The sequence below is a fragment of the Fragaria vesca genome, linkage group LG5, assembly GCF_000184155.1.
Source record: "Fragaria vesca subsp. vesca linkage group LG5, FraVesHawaii_1.0, whole genome shotgun sequence".
Classification (NCBI taxonomy): Eukaryota; Viridiplantae; Streptophyta; class Magnoliopsida; order Rosales; family Rosaceae; genus Fragaria; species Fragaria vesca.
Window position 1 is genome coordinate 5,529,371 of NC_020495.1, and position 11,258 is coordinate 5,540,628.

At 39.0% G+C, this 11,258-nt stretch overlaps 1 pseudogene across 1 annotated transcript; it reads right to left on the reverse strand.

Annotated features, from left to right (window-relative positions):
• Window positions 1–176: 176 nt before the first annotated feature.
• On the reverse strand, window positions 177–8,083 carry LOC101307310 (annotated as a pseudogene). Its single transcript, XR_184797.1, has 5 exons — window positions 7,317–8,083; window positions 1,447–1,831; window positions 1,196–1,309; window positions 502–1,040; window positions 177–379 (listed from the first exon to the last, which is right to left on the reverse strand). The product of XR_184797.1 is annotated as a primary amine oxidase-like (transcript).
• Window positions 8,084–11,258: the final 3,175 nt, after the last annotated feature.

An 11,258-nucleotide genomic window follows, 5' to 3' on the forward strand; every position in this document is an offset into this window, starting at 1 on the left:
TCAATATTTTAGTTTATCTTCGTTTTCTAAAGAAAAATATGCAAAAATTAATTAAACAACAGCAAGAGGGAAAAGAAACACACATCTTATTGAGCTCATTGGCTTATTACTTGGAAGTTGGAAATGATCAAAACAAAATCCAACAAGGGCTAGTTAGCTAGCTAGGTGGGTTTGGTTCAATTAGACGACGGCACATGCTTAGGAGGAGGTGTTGTTCTAACTTTAAGAACTGGACTGCTCTAAAAGAAATTGGTTGGCCGGAGCTCAAATCCGCCGCTCATTGTTGGCATCATCGGAAAGTCCTCTTGGCAAGGATTGTGGTGAAACCCAATCGTATACCACAACACTATATATGTCCTTGTTCTCAATCTCCCTATTCCTGCACACACAAAACGATGAACACGAGTGTTAAACAGGACGACGCTTCTGGTGTTCGATCTCCTTTTATAAGTGAACATATATACTGATTGAATCTATATATGATGATCAGAACATGCTAACCTTTTGCTCCAGACTGCTAAGGTATCGTCTCCTCGGCTCTGATCAACATATGGTCCTCCCGCCCATTTTTCAGACTTGTTGTAAGGTGTAACCCACACATTGTAGTTGCTGAAAGCACCACGAATTTTTGGGTAGTCATCCTCCACCAGAAGGGGGTTTGCAAATGATCCTGGAATTAAACGGTAACCAATAGTGTTCCCAGGTTTGGTTTTCTTATTAGGGTTTACAATAACCAGGTCAGCTGGCTTCATACCTAGGTGAATCCGGGCATCCTCTTCCATCTTAGCGGTTTCGCTTACAACATTCCAGTAACTCTTCCTTGGTATGCTTGGATCTGTCACTCGTTTCGTCACGAAATTGTTCTTTACAAAGGAGTTAGCTTCACCATCCACATCTAGGTCAAGATGGTAGGTCAAGAAGTGATCATGGTTTACTGCAATGGAGTTATCTGCGACCAGCGTACCATAAACTTCCTCCTCCATCTGGTTTATGTGGGTATACTTAGCCGCTGCAATTTCCAGCACCCCTGTTAGTCCAACCTGCAGTATGGTACAGCATCATTGCATGTCAATTTGTGATTATGAAAATGTACTCGGCCACCATTTATTTTGTTGCGTTTTAAATTTAAAGGTACTTTTGCCATATAATCAGTTGATCCCAAAGTATTTGGGTTAGTATTAAGTCATATACGTACCTCCATTTTGATCGAACCACTTGGTTTGAATTCCCAATCAATAATATAGTCATAGTTGCCTATGGTAGAAACCATCCTCACAACCAGAGTCACATCGGCCCTGGCCTCCGTTATCTGCAAATTATATTCGAGTGAGTACACTCTTTCATTACTGCAAATACCCGGCCCATATATAAATACGTTTTTTTATAGAAAAAAATATCGTACATATTGATCGAGCCCATGCAAAAATAATTACGAAATGTAATTACCACTTCATCTGGGATAGTAACTTCTGTGTGACGCCACAAGATGTTGCCTGCATGTCGTTCGAAGATGCAAATGGCATTCGTTATCTGCACAGGAGTTCCATCTCCTGCAGCATAGTAACCATCTATGAACTTGGCATTGCTCGGGCAATCTGTCAGCGGCTCGAGCGACACTGTTGAGAGGCCGAACCCGAATTCTCCGCATTCGAAGAAGGTTTTGTAGTACCAGTCCTCAGTTGGGTCCATGTATGGCACAAAGAGCTCTGATACAAAACCCCTGTACAACACCCTTCTGTATTTGTGCTTGTCAAGGTCATAGATTGATGTCAGAGATATAACAACGCCAGTTCGAACATCAAACCCCAGATGGAATACCCAGTTGGCCCATCTGATCAAAATGAATAAGCTAGTATTAGAAAACTCATAGAAATGATGCAAAACAAGAAGTAATTAAGGAGAGAAACCATCAAAGTGGAAGTGTGATATTGTGAATATTGGAAAAAATGTTGCTTAGATATGAGCCATTTGAAATCTCACATAAGAAACGTGAAAGAGTCATCCTTGGGTTATAAGAAATAATACCATACACACTAATGTCGAGATCTTTTGTGAAAAACCCCAAACCTATTTCTCCACCGGATGACTAAAATAGGGAAAATATCGGCATTATTGGATCCGTGTGTAAGACCCTGTGGAACCCGTGTGTGTAAGACCCGTGGGACCCGTCGGCCGCTTCCGAATAACAGTGACCCGATTAAAATAGGTCCATGATGAGTTTGTTAGTAAACTTTTCAACCAATTGTCTAACATTAACATAATAAACTAGAAGCAGTGAAACACTAGCATTGCTTCTGATCCCAGACAAGGTTACTGTATGTGGCTATATGTGCAATATCCAAATTTTTGTTCATATATTCATTTTATAATATTTCATTAGTAATAAAGATCAAGCAAAGTTAGATATTTGTTAGTAAATAAAAAAAAGAAAAAAAGTTAGATATTTGTTTATAAACGTTATTAATGTTGGGGTTTGTTGGGATTTCACTCTGTTAATAAGTTCTAGTTATTAAGGACACGTGGTTAGTATTTGACTCATTCATGCAATCATGTACCACGCACTTAGAGTTATGTTGTGTGTGGGTTATTATTTTATTATTCAGTTTCTTTTGTAAGGATATATTAGCCAATACTTGTTAATAATTAATATTGAGGTATTCACACAAGCTTTGTTGTTCTGTTCTTGAGTTTTTGGGTTCAACAAATCTAGTATCAGAGCCCCGAAAGGGGCCTAATTGTATGATTGTGAGAAGAGTGAAACACCATGACAAAAGAAAGAAAGAGTGAGAGAAACACTACGAGTGAAAAAGAGCGAGTGTGAAAATGGCAGCAGAAACAAGCAATGCAATTTTGCGCAGCCTTGCATTCCCAAGTTTGACGGAGATTATGATCATTGGTGTTTGATCATGGAGAATTTCCTGAGATCAAAGGAGTACTGGAGTCTTATTGAGACAGGATACACAGAGCCGGCTGTTAGAGAGGTATTGACAGGCGCACAGAGGAAAAGCTTGGTTGAGATGAATTTGAAGGACTTGAAGGTTAAGAACTACTTTTTTCAATCCACTGACAAGTCTATTCTGAAAACCATCACTCAGATGGAGACTTCCAAACAACTGTGGGATTCGATGAAGATTAAGTATCAAGGGAATGACAGGGTGAAGCGTGCTCAACTTCAAACTCTCCGCAGAGATTTTGAGGTTCTAGAGATGAAGCTTGGAGAGTCGGTCACAGATTATTTTGCAAGGGTGATGGTGGTGGCCAATGACATGAGAAACTTTGGAGAAGACATGCCGGATGTAAAGATTGTCGAGAAAATCTTGTGCACCCTTACTGAAAAGTTTAACTACATTGTTTGCTCAATAGCGGAGTCGAAAGACATTGATCGTCTTTCTGTGGATGAATTGCAGAGCTCTCTGCTTGTTCATGAGCAAAAGTTTAGGAAAAGTGATGGAGATGAGCAAGCACTCAAGGTCACTCATGAGAATAGGTTTGGGGCAAGAGGAGAAGACAAATTTGAAGCAAGAGGTAGAGGTCTAGGAAGTTTTAGAGGAAGAGGTAGAGGTAAAGGCAGACAAACATTCAACAAAGCAATAGTTGAGTGCTATAAGTGTCACCAATTAGGGCATTTTCAATATGAGTGCCCTATATTGAAAATGCCCTAAATGGGAGAAAGGAGCACATTATGCAGAACATGTCAAGTTCAATGAAGAAGAAGAGATGTTGTTGATGAGTTATGTGGAGCTTAATCAATCAAGCATAGAAGAGGTCTGGTTTATTGATTTGGGTTGTAGCAATCACATGACTGGAAATAAGCAGTGGTTCTCAGACATTAATGAAGAATTTCGGCAATCTGTGAAGCTTGGGAACAACTCGAAGATGGCTGTTATGGGAAAGGGTACTATCAAGCTGGAAGTGGATGGAACTGCTCAGATAATCACAAATGTTTTCTATATACCTGAGTTAAGAAACAACCTGTTGAGTGTTGGGCAGTTACAAGAGAAAGGTGTAGCCATTTTGATACAATATGGAGAATGCAAAGTGTACCATTCAAAGAAAGGGCTTATTATGCAAACGGCTATGTCTACAAACAGGATGTTCATACTGCTTGCAAAAGTTCTGCCCAAGGTCCCAAATTGTTTTCAAACAACTCTTGAAGATAATACTCACTTGTGGCATGTAGATATGGCCATCTAAGTCTGAAGGGTATGAGAACATTACAATACAAGAAGATGGTAAGAGGATTACCACAATTGCAGGCTTCTTCCAAAGTGTGTACTGACTGTATGGTGGGAAAGCAACATAGGGACGCAATTCCAAAGAAGAGTTTATGGAGAGCATCACAAAGGTTGCAGTTGGTACATGCCGATATATGTGGACCTATCACACCTGTCTCCAACAGTAAGAAGAGATACCTTATAAGTTTTATTGATGATTATAGTCGTAAGGTGTGGATATACTTTCTTGCTGAGAAGTGTGAAGCTTTTAGTACTTTCAAGAGCTACAAAAATCTTGTTGAAAAAGAGACAAGGGCTTTTATTCGTTGTCTACGCACAGATAGGGGTGGAGAGTTCACATCTTCTGAGTTCAACAGTTTCTGCAAAGCCAATGGTATCAGCAGGCAACTTACCACAGCCTACACTCCTCAACAGAACGGGGTGGCCAAGCGCAAGAACAAGACGATTATGAATATGGTGAGAAGCATGTTATCCGAGAAGCAAGTTTCCAAGAGTTTATGACCGGAAGCGGTGAACTGGACAACACACGTACTCAATAGAAGCCCTACTTTGGTGGTAAAAGATATGACACCTAAGGAAGCTTGGAGCGGTGTTAAACCCAATGTTGATTACTTTTGGGTTTTTGGCTGTATTGGTCATGTACATGTGCCTGACAGTAAGAGAAAGAAGTTAGATGATAAGAGTTGTAAGTGTGTTCTACTTGGAATGAGCGAAGAGTCTAAGGCATATAGACTCTACAATCCACTAACCGAGAAGATTGTTATAAGTAGAGATGTGGTTTTTGAAGAGAATGAGTGTTGGAATTGGGGGAGGAGTAAAGAAGCTGGAATTGATGTGCTTGAATGGGGAGATGATAATGAAGAAGAAGGTGAACAAGATCAGAGTGAAGATGAAGTTGGAGAGGAGGTAGCAACAGAAGGAGGAGAAGTCAGTTTACCTTCGAGTGAGTCATCAGAGAATTCACATCAATATGAAGGAAGCTGATCACCTAATTCACATGAAGGTAGGGACAGAGAAACACCATTTTGGATGAAAGATTACATAAGTGGGGAAGGTTTAGGTATGTCAGAAGAAGAAGCTGAGCATAATCTGGTCATGTTCACATCAGATACAGATTCGATCAACTTTGAAGAAGCTGTTCACAATCCCGAATGGAGAATCGCAATGAATTTGGAGATGCAAGCAATTGAAAGGAATGGAACTTGGGAACTGACTGACTGGCCTAAAGGAGCTAAGAAGATTGGAGTGAAGTGGGTTTCCAAAACCAAGCTCAATGAAAGGGGTGAAGTTGACAAGTGCAAGGCCCGTTTGGTTGCAAAAGGCTATGCTCAGCAACAAGGGATAGACTACACTGAGGTTTTTGCTCCTGTGGCGAGATGGGATACCATTCGTACGGTGATGGCTCTGGCAGCTAAAATGGGTTGGGTTGTATATCAACTTGACGTTAAAAGTGCTTTTCTTCATGGTGAGTTAAATGAGGCTGTTTACGTGGAGCAACCACAGGGATATGAACGAAGGGGTGAAGAACACAAGGTGTACAGGCTTAAGAAAGCATTGTATGGCTTAAAGCAAGCGCCACGGGCATGGTATAACAGAATTGAAGCATATTTTGTGAAGAAAGGTTTTGAACGTTGCAGCTGTGAGCATACTTTGTTTGTCAAGTTAGAAGGAGGTAATCTTTTAATTGTGAGCTTATATGTTGATGATTTAATTTTTACTGGGAACAATGGAATCATGTTCGAAAAGTTTAAAACCTCCATGAAACATGAGTTCGAAATGTCTGATTTGGGAAGGATGAAATACTTTCTTGGTGTTGAGGTTGTCCAAAGCTCTGAAGGTATTTATTTAAGTCAGAAGAAATATGCTCGGGAATTGATTGAGAAGTTTGGTATGGAGAAGAGTAATTCGGTGAAGAATCCGATTGTTCCTGTTTTTAGGCTGACAAAGGAAGGAGGTGGGGCTAGAGTTGATACTACTGTGTATAAGTAATTAATTGGGAGCCTCATGTATATTACAGCAACAAGGCCAGATTTAATGTTCGTAGTATGCCTCTTGAGCAGTTATATGGCTAATCCCACTGATTTACATATGCAAGCTGCTAAAAGGGTGTTACGGTACTTGAAAGGCACTACGGACATAGGTGTTTTCTACAAAAGGGGAGGTGTTGAAGGACTGTTGGCATACACATAAAGCGACTATGTTGGAGATGTCGATGACAGGAAGAGTATGTCTGGTTATGTGTTCTTATTAGGTGGTGGAGCAGTCTCTTGGTCTTCAAGAAAACAACCGGTAGCGACTCTATCCCCCACTGAAGCAGAGTTTGTGGCAGCAGCTTCATGTGCTTGCCAATGTGTGTGGATGCGTAGAATACTGGAGAGGCTCGGTCATTCAAAAGATAATTGTACTGTTGTGTTATGTGATAACAACTCTACTATTAAACTGTCCAAGAACCCAGTCTTGCACGGGTGCAGCAAACATATAGACGTAAGGTTTCATTTCTTACGTGATTTGACTAGAGATGGAGTTGTTGAGCTGAAGCATTGTGGAACTCAAGAGCAAGTTGCAGATATTATGACTAAACCGCTTAAGCTGGAAGTATTCTTGAGGTTGAGAGATCTGCTTGGTGTGTGTAAGGTACTTGAAGTAAACTGAACACATTTACTGCAATCAGTTTAGGGGAGGCATTGTTGGCTGTTAATAAGTCCTAATTATTAGGACACGTAGTTAGTATTTGACTCATTCCTGCAATCATGTACCACGCACTTAGAGTAATGTTGTGTGTGGGTTGTTGTTTTATTATTCAGTTTCTTTTGTAAGGTTATATAAGCCAGTACTTTCTAATAATGAATATTGAGGTATTCACACAAGCTTTGTTGTTATGTTTCTTGAGTTTTTGGGTTCAACAATTAAAAGTGTAAAAGAATTGAACTCCAGCGCACTACCAATTTTTTGTCCAACCAAATATTGAAGTTCTATTGTTAATTTTGTTCTTTTGGCCAAGTCAAGTAAATACTCGAGCAAAATTATGGATCATACGTATGCTGTTAAGTTCGTGTTAAAGTTACTAAAAATTTAACTTACTTGACAATGTTTCCGTCCATCTTGAACCCTTCTCCGCCGGACTGCAGCACTGTAGCACCATTTAGCCGCGGACCAAATGGCGGTTTCTGCTTGGACGCCTGGTACTCCGTTCGCTCGGGTTTCGGCATTGGTACCACAAGATTATCACTATACTTCACTATTTTCACCTCCTCAAGATCAACCACCACTGTAATACCTTCCACTGGCGTCACGTACAAGTTCACTGTTCCATTCGTATAAAAACAGTTCAGGTTCGACAGTCTACTCTTGTTCTCTCCAAACCAACCAACTGAAAAAGTGGTACAAACAACTTGGGATATATTAAGCCCTCTAATTTTTATCGATTTGAGAAAGGGTTTGTATGTAAATGGCAATTCGTAAACGGCTGTTTGCTCTTCATTGTTTAGCAAAGGGTAGCCATGCTTATCGTCGATTTTAACGTCAGAGACCAGGGAACGGGTTGACAAATCGACTATAGACTCATGAGTCTGTCTGTTAATTCGTGTAACTACCAAGGCCCGGCGTGGAGGGAGGGATTTGGTGTTGGATTTGGAACTCCATGAGATGACGGTGGATTTTTCGGGTTCATCTAGGCCAACGTATTGGAAGCTTATGTTCTGAGCTGGGTATGTTTTTTCGAGTATGGTTTTGATCTGGGTGAACTCGGATGGGGTTAGAGAGTCTAGGGGATGTTGCTTCAGGCATGAGGATGGTGAGAGGAGGATGATGATGATGGAGGAGAAGAGTAGTATGATACTTGGTGACATTCTTAGTCTGTGCAGGAAATGAAGGCATTGGTGTCCCCTTAAATAAGGAATTGGATGCAGTAGAACTGCTCGCATAGCTGAGTACACTCAAGTATTACTTGTCGGTTCGAGTTAGGTTACAAAGTAAATTAATTTGCTCGCCTTACTTGCTCGCCAAAACTATAACTATTGTGGGACTACAAATTATGTCTTTCCTACAACTCTTAAGCGTATAATATAAACACAAAAAACGTGGTGGATGATATATCCAAATATCCAATACTTTCTTTCTTGGACATGGAAATTCAAAGTTAGGGTTTCTGGTGTTTTTGGGTTTTATGTGGGGTGTCTGTGTAATCATAGTAATCTGGATTTGTTTTGCTTGGATTGCATGTTGTTAATTTATTAATCTTTCATGTTTAATTTTCAAATAATGTTGGAACGTGTTATGCCCTAGCTTCTAGGCCGGCCTAAAAGAAATATATAAACCCTTAATATTGATCTCGATCCGCTCAGTGACCTAGCTGAAAAAAATTACAACTTCTTCAATAATTAATATAGGCAAGAAAAAAAGATACACATCATGCTAACCACTACTAGAATAAAGGACTTAGGCGACGAAAACACGGCGACGAAAACATTTTCGTCGCCTAGGTAAGTAGTTAGGCGTAGAAAACTTCATTCGTCGCCTAAAATCACTTAGGTGACGAACCAAATAATGGTTCGTCGCCTTAGACTATCAAGGAGACAAAAGAAGGACTTATACTATTTTCGTCGCCTTGGTAGACATTAAGGCGACGAATATGGTTTCGCTGCCTAAACTATCAACCACTGAGGCGACGAACATATTGTTTCATCGTAAGTTTATCTTAGGTGACAAAAGTAGTTCTTAAGTGACGAAAACGTTTCGTCGGCTAAGTAAACTCACTTTATAATCTTATCTTTTTGAACCAACTATATATAGGAAGCAATATTTTCAAAAATCTTGTGAAATAGGATGTGATCGGTATGATAAAATACGACTATAGGTTTGACCGTGTGGATCAAGACCCAAACCTTATCGAAAACAAGTGAATTTTTTTTCATAGCCGTATTTAAGTATACTGATCATATTGTATGGTTGAATTTTAATTTTGTGAAATTTAGCCATCGGAAACACAACGTGCCTACTAATGTGGTATAACTTGTTTAGTAGGTTATATGCAAGTGTACATCTTTGTGAACCAACTATATATAGGAAGCAATATTTTCAAAAATCATGTGAAATAGGATGTGATCGGTATGATGAAATATGGCTATGGTTGAAAAATCATATATTTCCGGTAACATTCCCGATAGAAACAGTCAACCCTATTTACGCTTTTGTTTCCTTATAAGGAGCCTTATCGTCGGGAGGTGAATGTTCTTAAATTTTTACATGGGTGGTTAGATCTCATCAATGTGAGAGTTTTGTGTGTGGAAGAATCAACCAAACTAAGCCATATAGAGATAGGTAAGAGTGTTTTCACGTAATAAATGGCGTTGGTTTAGGTTTGACCGTGTGGATCGAGACCCAAACCTTATCGAAAATAGGTGAATTTTTTTCCATAGCCATATTTAAGTATATTGATCATATCATACGGTTGAATTTTAATTTTGTGAAATTTAGCCATCGAAACCACAACATATTTACTAATGTGGTATAACTTGTTTAGTAGGTTACATACAAGTGTATATCTTTATGAACCAACTATATATAGGAAGCAATATTTTCAAAAATCATGTGAAATAAGATGTGATCGGTATGATGAAATACGGCTATGGTTGAAAAATCATATATTTCCGGTAACGTTTGGTTCCCGATAAAAGCGGTCAACCCCATTTACGCTTATGTTTTCCTATGGGGAGCCTTATTGTGGGGAGGTGAACTTCCCTAAATTTTTACATAGGAGGTTAGATGTCATCAATGTGAGAGTTTTGTGTGTGGAAGAATCAACCAAATTAGGCTATATAGGGACATGTAAGAGCGTTTTTGTGTGTTATAGAGTAGCTCTGACGACGAAACTGATATTTTAGTCACCTAAGTAACTAAATTTTAGTGGGTGGAAAAAAAATTTGGTCTACTTCGGCGGCGAAATACTTCACCTTCGTTGCCTAAGTCTCTAAATTGGGCTGCAGCGTTTTGTGCTCAAAATTTAGACCCAGTTTTTAAAACTAGTTTGGGCTATTAGAGCATCTCCAGCAGTATTGCTAAGATTATTGATAAGTATAGCAATAATTTAGGGTTTAGTTATTCATTTTAAGCATTTGTTTCCAACAAGGATTGCTATTTGAATTGTTAAATTAAATTTTTCAAAAAAATAACTGAACAAACGGCTAACTCTACATGCGTCTGTTTTAAGACGTATATTCATCTTAAACCTTTTCAACCATCTTCCATCTTCACCTTCATTCACTACTGATAATCTCATTTTAGATATTATGTCTCGTTGCTATCTACGTGATATTAGGATGAACGACGAATCCTCTGATGATGAGTATGAAGAAATTGTGCTTGCTCTTGTTGAAAAATCCATCAAGGAAGACACACCTCGTCGACGTGGTTCTATTAAAGGTAATTTTCAGAACAATAGACTAGAAAGTAAGGCTGCAATGTTCTTCTACCAGTTGTTTTCTTGATCAGCTTATTACTGATCACTTTCTATATTTGTTTCTTCAAGGTCGCATAAGTATCCAGCATAAGTATCACTTTCTATATTTGTTTCTTCCAAGTTTGAGTTGTAAACAAACCTGCTGAATCATAAGAAAAATGTTGTTTACTATAAGAAGAAATCGAATCAGTTTCTAATGGATTTGCTAGCTTGGTTGAATGAAATGCATACCAGGTTTTTGATTGTGACTGTGTGTGTAGTCTCCTGTATTTTGCTCCTAGCAATTGTATACATGATCCTCTTGCATCTGCTATGATTTCTCTTTTGGGGTATATCTGATATCATGCCATGAGTCATATTTGGTTTTAGGTAGTTCATAATAAGTTTATAATAAGATTTTATGTATGAGGAGGTGATAGATAGACACTCTATACCAGATCTCTTGGTTGAACAGAGTGATTATGTTTGTAGAAGGATGTGCAACTGATGATTAGCAGAGGATAGGTGCACAATTGGCTCATGTTGTATGTGTATTCTGACGATAGTGCCTCATATATTACGGTTCC